Here is a 12,958-nt window from a genome sequence, read left to right as displayed (position 1 = left end):
AAGTACCCCGCTGGGGATTATTTCAGTCCTTTTTTGTATTGTTTATAGTATGTTCATGTCTGGTAAGAGTAAGTGCAACTGCGGTTGCCAGATTCCCCATAAAGACACCCACGACTAGTGTATTTTCTGTTTGGGTAGGGAACACAATTATAAGAACTGCGTCATCTGCAAATCGTTCATCCCCAAGATCCATTGTTGCCATTTACAGGCTCTTAGTTTGTACCTCGAGAATCCGCATTTAAGATAGATTGCGCTAGGTATGGAGACTGGCTCCAACACCCTGTCTGAACCGCCAAGGAAGAGGGCCAAGTCCATGCATCCTACTACTTCCACTGCGCCTCCCTCGGCCACTCTTCATCCTGTAGCAGTCGTCGGCTTGGTTGAGAATCCGGCATCTGCCACAGCAGATACAGCGGGTACCTTACAGGAGGCTGCACAATCTAGTGCGGATGACACGCCCAGGGAAGGATGTACTGGCGCATTTTACAGATACCGGGGGGGGGGGACCAGTGCCTTCGATGGGTGCTTCAGACTTTGCCGTCCCACCAATAACCCTAGGCCTACTGCCAGCCAGGCACCTGCTAGGCCTTCTAAAAAGAAACAAAAGACTAGACATCTTTCTCCAGTGCTTGAATCCTTACCAGATTGGCAGGCCTTTATCCAAAGTTTATACAATGCCTTCATGGCCCTTAGGCCTTCCACTGAAGCTGCTTCTGCCGTTCCACTTTTCTAAGTCCCAGACTTTCCATACCTGAAAGGACTGTGAGTCCGCCAGCAGAGGAGGAGTTGTCTGACTCCTCGGAGCACTCCCTGTCCTACTCTTTCCAGATCTCATCCCCCTTGGGGTATGGATCTCCTGAGGAAATTTCTGTAGAGCCTGATTCCCCAGTGGAGGACTTGACCTTCAGTGACACTGTTAACTTGATGAGAGACCACTTCAAGTGGGAATGCTGAGCAACAAAAGAGATTTTTATGATCTCATACAGATGGATTCTCCTAACCCTTTGCCTATTCCACCTGTCTTCCTGAATGCAATTGCTGCGGCATCCACTAATCCAGATTCCCAACCACCTGCTCCTCACAGGGCAGATGGAATTTATCTGAGTCAGGGACCCTGTATAATCTTCTCAAGTGCCCTCCGGCAGACCCTGACACTATCTCCATTTTCACTGACAAGGGATCCAAGCTCCTTCCTACCACCACTGTCCTGCCTGTAGAAAAGGAAAGCAAGGCTATGGGGAGGTGGGGAAAGAAGATTTACACCTCTGCCACCCTAGCTTTTAGGGCAACAAATTACCAGTCTCACATGGCTAAATACTCTCTTGCTGTGCTGGACAAAGCCTCCAAGGAGTTGAATGACATCCCCAGCTGTGCTGCTAAAGCATCCCTGTCCTTGCTAGGGCTGATCACTCAGGTGAATAAGCACTCCCTTAGGTGTGGATATGATACAGCTGAAGCCTCAGCTAGGTCAGCATCAGTGTTGAGGAGATACTCATGGGCTGCACCTGCAGCCCCTCCCTGATGACTTCAGAGCCAAGCTCCTGGATGCCCCCTTGGACCACTCAGCCCTCTTTGGTGTTAACATAGCTGACCTTTTTAAGTCTCTGCAACAAAAAGGGAAGGAACTACAGGACCTCAAGCAATCTCCTAGTATCTCCTATCCCTAAGTTCCAGAGGAACTATCTGACAAAGACTCAATTTATAAGACCGACCTCCAGGCCCTACTAGGTCTAGAAGATCCCCCAGAAGACAGTCCACTCAGCCTAGGACACCTCAGCCTGCTAGCCAGAGGCCTTCCTTTCCTGACAGGGCAGGGAGTGTCTGACTGCCTGCCACAACCCCCCCCACCTCCCTCCCTTCCTCTGTCCACCCGCCTCTCCACTGTCTCCCTACATGGTCCCTCGTCACATCAGACAAGTGGGTTTTGTCCATTCTGTTGGAGGTTAACTTTATGACTTGGCTCTCCCCTCCTCCAAGACTGGCCATGCCACAACCATCTGCATTCCAACTGCCCCTTCTCCATCAGGTCTTAAACAACCTGCTGCTTCAAGGCACCATAGAATCAGTACCCCCCTCATCCTTAAGGGAAAGGATTCTGTTCCAGAATATTTCTGGTCCCCAGGAAAGAAAGACCATGGAGACCTGTTTTCGACCTCTCCCACCTCAACCTGTTCTTAAAGGTCCCCAACTTCAGGATGCTCAACTTGCCCACATTTTTCCTCAGGACTTCCTTCACATCCCCATAAAGACTGCATTCAGGAAATATCTCAGATTCCTAGCAGGCTCTTCTCATGTTCAGATGTTCATCGTGTTACCCTGCTGCAGTCATCACACTTGGGTTATCCTGTCGTCAGGCAGTCCTGCAGTCGGCCTGAATTCCAAAGTCTTGGTCCGTCGTCGGTTGCTGTCGCTTCTTCCCTGACGTCAGTGCGCCAGGGGTATACAAGAGGCATCCAACGCCATTTTCTTCAGTCTTTCTTGCCACGCGGTGCCCGAAGCAGAAGCCGTTCGCAAGTGCTGGTCGGCCGACACCTTAGATTTTTGAATAGAGTTTCAGTCCGAAGTCTTCAAAGCTAAGTACCCCGTTGGGGAACCTTTTCTTGCCTCAGTCCAATGTCAGAAAAAGTTAACGATTGCATTTCTTGTGGGAAGCAAATACCTCATAAGGACTTTCATTCTTATTGTATACCTTGCCTAGGCCCAGACCACGACGTCACTGGTTGTCGGTTTTGTGCTAGGTTCAATAAGCGAACTATAAAGCGACGCTTTGATTTCGCACAACACTACTTCGGTAGGAAATTTGATTGCACTATGCCGTCGGAGCAACCGACTACCAGCGTGCATAAAAAACGCAAAGATAAAGACAGGCAGCCTAGATCCAAGCCAGACTCCGAGGCCTCGGCTGGGCCGGTCGCCGGTTCTCCGGTTTTCAGTGAGGTGCCTACGCAGCCCCTGGCTACAGCAGAATTGGAACCCCAGACCACTTCGGATTCTCTAGCAGAGGGTTCTAGGCCGACGCAGCCATTTTCTTTACGCCCTACTGACAACATTGCAGAAGGAGAAGCCGGTGCTGTAGAAACACCTTCAGTTTCAGAAGGTGTCTTCAGACCGACTACTCTCACCATAAAATCTTATGCTAAACTTAAGACTCCTCTAAAACCAAAAAAAGACTGCACTTCAGTCTCCAGTTCAAGGCCCCATGCCTAAGAAACAGATGCTTAAAATGGCTGAAGATTTGATTTCTTTAATCAGGGGTTCCCAACCCCCCTGACAAAAGGCCTAGACAAGAGGAGGATTATGCCTCCTCTGATCAAGTGTCCATTTCCTCAGGCTCCTTTGAGGAACAGGATTACTCCTTTCCCCCTTATGAAGATTCTGATGCTGAAGATTCCATTCCCTCAGCTTCTCCCCCTGAAGAATATTCCTTTGGGGAAACCTTACATACCATGAGGGAACATTTCCACTGGGAAGGTCAGGACTACTCCGACTCAAAGAAAAGGCTCAGAGAGTTTCTTTTACTCCCCCAGCACAGACCACTTGCTATCCCCCCAGTTTTAGACATTGTGGATGATGTTTACTTAGAATCTAGTCTAAATCCAGATTCTCTGCCTCCTGCTTCAGCCGAACCAGATAGATACTATAGAGTGCCTGACTCGCACAAATTCCTTTACAAAAGTCCTGTTGCTGATCCAGAGACAATCTCCCAGGGTCCCAAAGGGGCTAAGGCTTCTATGGCTAAAAATCCTGTACCCTATGAAAGGGACTCCAGAGCACTAGATAGGTGGGGGAAGAAGGTTTACACCTCAGCTACTATAGCTATGAGAGCACTAAATTGTCAATTTCACATGCTTAAATACCAGCAATTCCTAATGTCTCAAATAAAACAAAAGATGAGCACGCACCTTCAACAGTCTGAATTCAAGGAAATGCAGGATCTGTTGCATGCAGCTGAACAGGTGGGCAAACATAATTTACAATGTGGATTTGATTCCTTGGAAGCTTCCTGTAGAGCAGCTGTTACTGAGTCTGTTATACGTAGGCATGCTTGGTTAAAGGAACAAACTCTGCCTGATCATGTTAAAGCAAAGTTACTAGATGCACCCTTACAGCAGGGTGTCTTATTTGGGGTTAAAGCAGAAGAGGTTTTAAAGAAAATGGAGGATAAGGCAAAATCTATGCAGACGATCAAAGATTTCTTACAGGTACAGCCCCCACGCTTCAGCAGAAATTGGCCAACAAAAAATTGGTCCTTTCCAGCTTCTGACAGAACTCGGAGAGGTAAATACAGGCGCCCAAGGGGCAGAGGAGAAGCACAAATCCCTTACAAACCTCGCCAATGGGGGCACTGCAACACAGAAGGGAGGAGAAGACAGGTCCCAAACTGCTAGAAGGCAAACACAATGACTTAAACCTCAAACTGCCAAGCAAAACTCTCTTGGCAGCTCCCTTGGGAGGAAAATTAGCACTTTTTGCAGACAACTGACTCATTGTCACAAAGGACAAATGGGTCCTAGACATTATCTCACAAGGATACAGATTCCATTTCCACACCTTGCCAAGGATAAAAGGAATGCCAAACCTGCCACAAAATCAATGGGCAGAGGCACAAAAACAAATTACAGCTTTCATGGACATGAGAGCCATTCAGCTGGTACCTACACAGGAGCAAGGCCAAGGATTTTACTCAAGGCTCTTTCTAGTCCCCAGAAAGGGCAATGCTTGGAGACCTATTCTGGACTTTTCAATTCTAAACACCTTCTTGCAAGTACCCAAATTCAAGATGCTAACACTACAGCAGCTTCTTCCCATGTTGGGCAAGAAAGCTTGGCTAGTAATGTTGGACCTCAAGGAGGCATACCTGCATGTCCCTGTCGGACAAAATTGCAGAAGATACCTCCGTTTAATTGCAGGTTCAACCCATTACCAATTCTCTGCACTGCTCTTTGGCTTATCTACTGCGCCCAGGGTCTTCACAAAATGCCTGGCACCAGTAATTGCATACTGCAGACAAAGAGGAATTCAAATATACCCATACGTGGACGACTGCCTCATCCAAGCAGGAAGCAAGGACATTCTCTTACAACATCTGGCTTTTGTAAAACACCTTCTAAGTTGCCTAGGCTACATAGTAAACGAAAAGAAATCAAAGCTAGTGCCCTCACAAAATATGACACTCCTGGGTGTCAGCTTGAATACAACTGCCCAGATGGCTTTTCTGACGCCAGATAAACAGCTACAACTAACTCAATACTTCAAAACAATGGCAACAAAGACCCAACTCCCTGCAAGAAAAATTCTGCAGGCCTTGGGCTTCATGGCATCTTGCATACTACTAATACCATTTGCAAAACTGCATATGAGGAAATTACAATGGCACCTAAAAAGCGTATGGACTCAACACAGCCACAGCTTGGAAACAATGATACCTCTCATTCCCTGCCTTCAACAGGAGTTTCTATGGTGGTCACAGGCATGTCACCTCAACTAGGGTCAGCCTTTCACCTTACCCCCAGCTAGGCAAGCTATGACAATAAATGCATCGGACTATGCCTGGGGGGCACACATGGCAGGACGGTGCATTCAAGGCATATGGACTGCAGATCAAAGGAATCTGCACATCAATCAAAAAGAAATGCTAGCTGTACAGAATGCCCTGACAGCCTTCAAAGACCTCTTACAACCAGGGCAGCTTATAATAAGAACAAACAACACCACAGTAATGTGGTACATAAACAAACAAGGGGGTACACACTCCTACCCCCTATGCAGGCAAGCAATGACCTTGTGGAACACAGCACTGGCTTACCAAGTTCAATTCCAAGCTCAATTCCTGCCAGGAAAAAAGAGCACATTGGCAGACGACCTAAGCAGAAACATAATGGATCCCCACGAGTGGAAACTGGATCCACAAGTATTTGCAATGATAACTCAAAAATGGGGGCACCCAGACATAGTTTTTGGGGGCTGGCAAACAGGTCTATCAGCTAACAAAATTTTGCACAAGGACAGTTCACCATCAAGCTTGGAAAGTGGACGCACTCTCATTCAGTTGGAAAATGCTGACAGTATATGCCTTCCCTCCATTGCCCCTTCTCAGAAAGGTGCTGCTGAAAGTCAGGATGGAGAGACCCCGAATGATACTCATTGCCCCAGACTGGCCACGCCAGCACTGGTACCCACTATTAAGGAATACGGCCCAGGGCCCACCATGGATTTTACCACAAATAACTCATCTGCTCACACAGCAAGACATTCAGACTCTACACAGCCAGCTCAAAACCTTAAATTTGGCTACATGGCAAATCACCTCAGCAACCAGCCAGCTCCTCTTTCACAAGCTGTTATGGATGTTATTCAGGAGGCCCAGCACCAGGAAAGCCTACTCAGACAAATGGAAAAGGTTTTGCGCCTGGAACCAAGCTAAAGACCAATATACCCTTCAGCCAGACATCAGTCAGATTCTACAATATTTAACTGAGATTGTTACACAAAGGGCTTTCTTTTTCATCTATTAAAATCAACGCCTCAGCTATTTCAGCTCACTACAACACGGATCCTCCCTTATTTTCACATCCACTTCTAAGGCAGTTTCTCAGAGGGGCCAAAAACTTTAGGCCTCCCACGAGAGCACCAACACCAACTTGGGACCTCAATTTTGTTCTGGAAAAACCTACGCTACCTCCTTTTGAGCCAGCTTTCTCAGCTGACTTAGTTTATATCATGGTAGACTGCCCTGCTGCTGGCAATTACTTCAGCCAGAAGAGTCTCAGAGCTTCAGGCACTAATGGCAGTAGAGCCTTTCCTCATTTTTCATCAAGACAGAGTTTCTCTACAAACTAACCCCTCCTTTATGCCTAAGGTGGTATCCAGTATGGCTCTAAATCAAACCATCCATTTATCCTTCTTTCTAAATCCACAGAACAAAGGAGAAAGACTCCTGCATTCCTTGGACATTCACAGGCAGCTACGTCACTACTTGGATAAAACTAAGGTTTTCAGAAAATCTGACCAGCTTTTTATATCCTCTGTTACAGCATCACAAGGAAAGGCTATCTCAAAACAGACCATTTCCAAATGGCTAGGACATTGCATACATTTTTTGCTACACCCACAATGGAAAACCAGTTCCTGCTAGCATAAAGCCCCACTCTACCAGGGCAGCAGCTGCATCAACAGCCTTCCTCAGGGGGTGCCAACCAAGGATATTCTAGAAGCTGCAACTTGGAGTTCAGTACACACCTTCACCAAACACCATCACTTACCACTTTACTCTGACTAGAGCTGGCTTCGCCACTGCAGTTTTGCAGGGCCTTCTAGCCTCCTCTAACCCTGTTTGACTCCACCTCCCAACCTTAGCTTTGGGATTCTACCCAAGTGTGATGACTGCAGCAGGGTAACACAATGAACATAGTACAGTTTTGTACCTACCATAAATGTAGATGTTCGAGTGTATACCCTGCTGCAGTCCAGGTTACCCTCCCTCCATCCCCTCTGACCTAACTAAAACCTTTTCAATACCTTAAAATCTGATACAACCTTTGTGGTGTATTTGCTTATAGCTGGAGGGATGATGTTCATCGTGCATACAGCTGCAGTCATAACAGATAGGTTCTCCTGCCGTCAGGCAGGTCCTCGGTCGGCCGAATTCCAAAGTCTAGGTCCGGCATCGGTTGTCGTCGCTTCTTCCCTGACGTCAGTGCGACAGGGGTATAAAGGAACCAGCCGACACCATTTTCTCCAGTCGTTCTTGCCACGCGGTGCCCGAAGCAGAAGCAGTTCGCAAGTGCCGGTCGGCCAGCTCCTGAAATTATGAAAATTTTGAAACCGAAGTCTCCTTGAAAGCTAAGTACCCCGTTGGGGAAACTTTTCTTGCCTCAGACCAATGTCAGACAAAGTTAATAATTGTATTTCATGTGGGAAGCAAATACCGCAAAAGGATTTCCATTCCCTCTGTATACCTTGTTTAGGCCCAGACCACGACTTTTCGGTCTGTCGCTTTTGTGCTACATTCAACAAACGCACCATTAAGCGTCGGGCGGAGTTCGCCCAGTATTATTTTGGAAAAACATTTAACTATATTATGTCGTCGGATACTCCGACTCCAGTTTTGTCTAAAAAAACGCAAAGATAAGGACCGACACACGAGGTCCACGGCCTCTACCGACACCATGCCAAAGCCGACTACACGTGGTCCGGTTCTCAGCGAGGTGCCTACGCAGCCCCTGACTACCGACGACACTTCATTGGCGGTGTCTCCTGTGCCCGTGGTCGCAGGCTCCTCGGCCCACACCCCGACTACAGATACCGAAGCCACTTTTGGCATTGAACCTCAAAATGTGGACAGGTCTACCTCCACTCAAGGTGTTTTCAGACCTTCCTTTTCTTTTTCCATCAAGGCTTTCACTAAGTCTAAAGCAGCCATGCATTCTAAGAGACAAGCTACACAGGGCCCATCTCCGGGCCCCATGCCTAAAAAACAGATACTTAAAATGGCTGAGGATTTAATTACTCTTATCAGGGGTTCTCAACCCCCACTGGACAAAAGGCCCGGAGTGGAGGAAGAATCCCCCTCCTCTGATCAGGGCTGCATTATTTCAGAGCACTCTGATGATCAGGAACATTCTTACTCCCCTTTTGAAGACTCTGATGCAGAGGAGTCCATTCCTTCTGTATCCCCCCCCAGAGGATTACTCATTTGGGGAAACTTTGCATACCTTAGGGGAACACTTCCACTGAGATGGCCAAGATTATTCAGATTCCAAGAAAAGGCTTAGGGAATTTCTCTTGCTACCTCAGCACAGGCCTCTGGCTATACCTCCCGTCTTGGACATCCTAGATGACGTTTACTCGGAGACCTGCCTTAACCTGGATTCTCTGCCTCCAGCCCCAGTCAAGCCTGACAGGTACTACAGGGTTCCTGACTCTCACCAATTTCTATACAAAAGCCATGCTGCTGACCCAGAAACCATCTCACAGGGCCCCAAGGGAATTAAGGCCTCCACTACTAAAAATCCATTACCTTCCGAGAGAGATTCCAGATCCTTAGAAAGGTGAGGAAAAAAGGTATATACCTCGGCTACCTTAACCATGAGGGCCTTAAACTGTCAGTTCCATATGCTAAAATACCAACAGTTTTTGTTATCACAATTGAAAAGTAAAATGTCACAACCTGAACAACCAGACTTGAAGGAGTTGCAGGATTTGATGCATAGTGCAGAACAAGTGGGTAAGCATACCTTACAATGTGGTTTTGATGCTCTAGAGGCCTCATGTAGAGCTGCTGTTACAGGATCAGTCATACGTAGACATGCCTGGCTCAAGGAGCAAACCTTGCCTGATCATGTCAAAGCTAAATTACTAGATGCCCCTCTACAAAAGGATGTATTATTTGGTGCTAATGCTGAGGCGGTATTAAGGAAAATGGAGGAAAAGGCTAAATCAATGCAAACTGTGAAAGATTTCCTACAGGTACAACCCCCACGTTTCTGTAGAAATTGGCCTTCCAAAAATTGGTCCTTTCCAGCCACGGATAGATCCCAAAGAGGTAGATAACAGGCGCCCAAGGGGCAGAGGACAATCCCAAGGATCGTTTAGAGGCAGACTATGGCAAGCTCCTACACAGAGAGGTGGTGAGGATAACTCGCAATCATTCAGAAAGCAAGCCCAATGACTTTCCCCTTTGCATGCCAAGCAAGACTCAAATGGCAGCCCCCTTAGGAGGAAAACTGGCATTATTTTCAAAAAATTGGCATATTGTCACAAAAGACAAATGGATCCTGGACATTATAAACAGGCTACAGATTCCATTTTCACACCCTTCCAAAAATGAGAGGCATGCCAAACCTGCCACACAATCAAAGGGCAGAGGCACAAAGGCAAATTACAGATCTCATAGACATGAAAGCTATTCAAGAAGTACCTACGCACGAACAAGGTCAAGGTTTTATTCCAGACTATTCCTGGTACCAAGGAAGGGAAAAGATTGGAGACCTATTTTGGACCTGTCCATCCTAAACACATTTCTACTCGTACCAAAATTCAAGATGCTCACTCTACAGCAGCTTTTTCCCATGCTGGGCAAGGAGTCTTGGCTGGTAACATTGGACCTCAAGGAGGCATACCTGCATGTCCCAATCAGACAAAATTGCAAAAGATACCTCAGATTTCTTGCAGGTTCAACCCATTATCAATTCTCTGCATTGCCCTTTGGCTTATCTACTGCACCCAGAGTATTCACGAAATGCCTGGCATCAGTAATTGCCTACTGCAGACTTCAAGGGATACAAATATACCCCTATTTGGACGACTGCCTGATCCAAGCGGACAGCAAGCACATTCTTCTGAAACATCTGGCTTATGTAATAATGTTGTTGAACTCTCTGGGATACCAGTCAACAAAAAGAAATCAAGGCTAATACCCTCTCGGAAGATAATTTTCCTGGGTGCCAACTTGGACACAAACACCCAGATGGCCTATCTCACGCCAGAGAAGCAGGGGCAACTAACTCAATACTTCAGAGCACAAGCAAATTGCACCAGGCTGACTGCAAGGAAAATTCTGCAGGCTCTGGGATTCATGGCATCTTGCATCTTACTAATCCCATGTGCAAAGCTGCATATGAGGAAACTTCAATGGTACCTGAAAAACCTATGGTCTCAACACAGCCACAGTTTGGAAACAATAATACCACTAATTCCATGTCTACAAATGGAATTTCTGTGGTGGGCTCAAGCATGCCAAACAAACACAGGTCTTCCATTCAGCAAACCTCAAGCAAATCAAGTCATCACAACAGACGCCTCGGACTACGCCTGGGGGGCGCACATGACAGATCGGTGCATTCAGGGAAAATGGTCCCAAAAAGAAAAGCACCTTCACATCAATCAAAAGGAAATGCCAGCAGTAATAAATGCTATTATAGCTTTCAAAGACCTTCTGCAACCAGGTCAACTATTGATAAGAACGGACAACACCACAGTAATGTGGTACATAAACAGGGAGGAACACATTCATACCCCCTATGCAGACTGGCCATGTCACTTTGAAACATGGCCATGGACTTGCAAATCGAACTACAAGCACAGTACTTGCCAGGCAAGGAAAACACGCTGGCAGACAACCTAAGCAGAAATATGACAGATCCACACGAATGGAAGTTGCATCTAAAAGTTTTTACAGAGATAATCCAAGCATGGGGAAGGCCAGACATAGATTTCTTTGCCTCCCACAAAAATCACCAATTGACAAAATTCTGCTCAAGGATTTTCCATCCAAAGGCCTGGAGAGTGGACGCTCTCTCTTTCAGTTGGACATCAATGACAGTTTATGCCTTCCCACCTCTTCCTCTGCTGCCCAAAGTTCTATTGAAAACCAGAGCAGACAGACCAAAGATGATTCTCATTGCTCCAGACTGGCCAAGACAACACTGGTACCCACTCCTGAGGAGCCTGCTGCACTCCCCACCATGGACCCTGCCTCTAATGCCTCTTCTCCTGACTCAGCACAGCTTCAAAACTCTTCACAGCCAGCTAAAAACACTCAATCTAGCCGCATGGAAGATTCCTTAGCATCACAACAGACCCTACTCTCCAAGGAGGTGCAGGATGTCATTTTGGAGGCCAGAAGGCCATCAGCTAGAAAAGCTTACTCCGCAAAATGGAAACTGTTTTGTGTCTGGAATGAGAAAAAGGGCCAGGATCCTGGAAAACTGAATTTACCTCAAATACTACAGTATCTAGATGAGCTGCTAAGCAGTGGACTTTCATTCTCCTCCATGAAAATCCATGCCTCAGCCATTTCTGCAGAATACAACACTGATCCACCCTTATTCTCTCACCCTCTTTAAGACAGTTCCTCAGAGGGGCTAAGAATCTATACCCCCAAGGTAACAACCAATACCTGCTTGGGATCTCAATTTCATTCTGGAAAAACTGACCTTGCCTCCCTTTGAGCCAGCTGCCTCATCAGATTTGCAATATTTGTCATGGAAAACCGCTTTCCTTTTGGCTATCACCTCAGCTCGTAGAGTTTCAGAACTACAAGCTCTCATGGCTGTGCAGCCTTTTATCTTCCATCAGGACAGAGTTTCCTTACGAACCAACCCGTCCTTTATGCCTGAAGTGGTATCCAGGGTAGCTTTGAATCAGGCCATACACTTACCTACCTTTTATCCTAATCCTCAAAACAAATGGGGAGAGATTACTACATTCCTTGTACATCCACAGACAACTGCGCTATTATTTGGACAGAACAAAGCCTTTCAGAAAATCAGAACAGCTCTTCGTGTCCTATGCTATAGGAGCTCAAGGAAAGCCAATTTCCAAACAGACAATCTCAAAATGGATAGCCCACTGCATACGCTTTTGCTATTCTTTTCATGGCAAAACTGTACCTACAGGCATCAGATCTCACTCCACAAGGGCCACAGCTACCTCTGCAGCTTTCCTCAGAGAAGTTCCTACCAAAGATATTTTGGAAGCAGCCACTTGGAGTTCTGTGCATACCTTCTCCAAGCACTACCACCTACCATTATACTCCAAAACTAGAGCTGGCTTTGCCACTGCAGTCTTGCAGGGCATCCTGGCTCCTCCTAGTTCCACCTAGTGCCTACCACCCCTTTCTTAGCTTTGGGATTCTACCCATCTGTTATGACTGCAGCTGGTATGCACGATGAACATAGTACAGTTTTGTACCTACCATAAATGTAGATGTTCGAGTGCTAATACAGCTGCAGTCCAGGTTTCCCTCCCTCCTTCCCCTCTTGGGACAGGCCTATTGGCCATCACCTCCTCATACAACCTGATTGGGGTATTCATTTATGGTGTATTTGCTTGCAACTACTGTATTTTGATTATATTGCATTGCTTTATTACACAAATTTATGTATTGCTTTCCTTCTGGGGGCACCTGACATCTGGGGCAAGAAAAACTGAAGAAAATGGCGTTGGCTGGTTCCTT

At 46.7% G+C, this 12,958-nt stretch overlaps 1 protein-coding gene across 1 annotated transcript in view; it reads left to right on the top strand.

Moving 5' to 3' along the window:
* Positions 1–12,958, top strand: part of CCNF (cyclin F) — a gene marked incomplete in the record, with an annotated part of 700,297 nt that overhangs the window by 423,451 nt on the left and 263,888 nt on the right.

This window comes from Protopterus annectens, chromosome 12.part0, assembly GCF_019279795.1.
Source record: "Protopterus annectens isolate FY-2018-M chromosome 12.part0, PAN1.0, whole genome shotgun sequence".
NCBI classification, from domain to species: Eukaryota; Metazoa; Chordata; order Ceratodontiformes; family Protopteridae; genus Protopterus; species Protopterus annectens.
The sequence above is the reverse complement of the archived record's forward strand: the minus strand, read 5'-3'. Positions and strand labels throughout refer to the sequence as shown.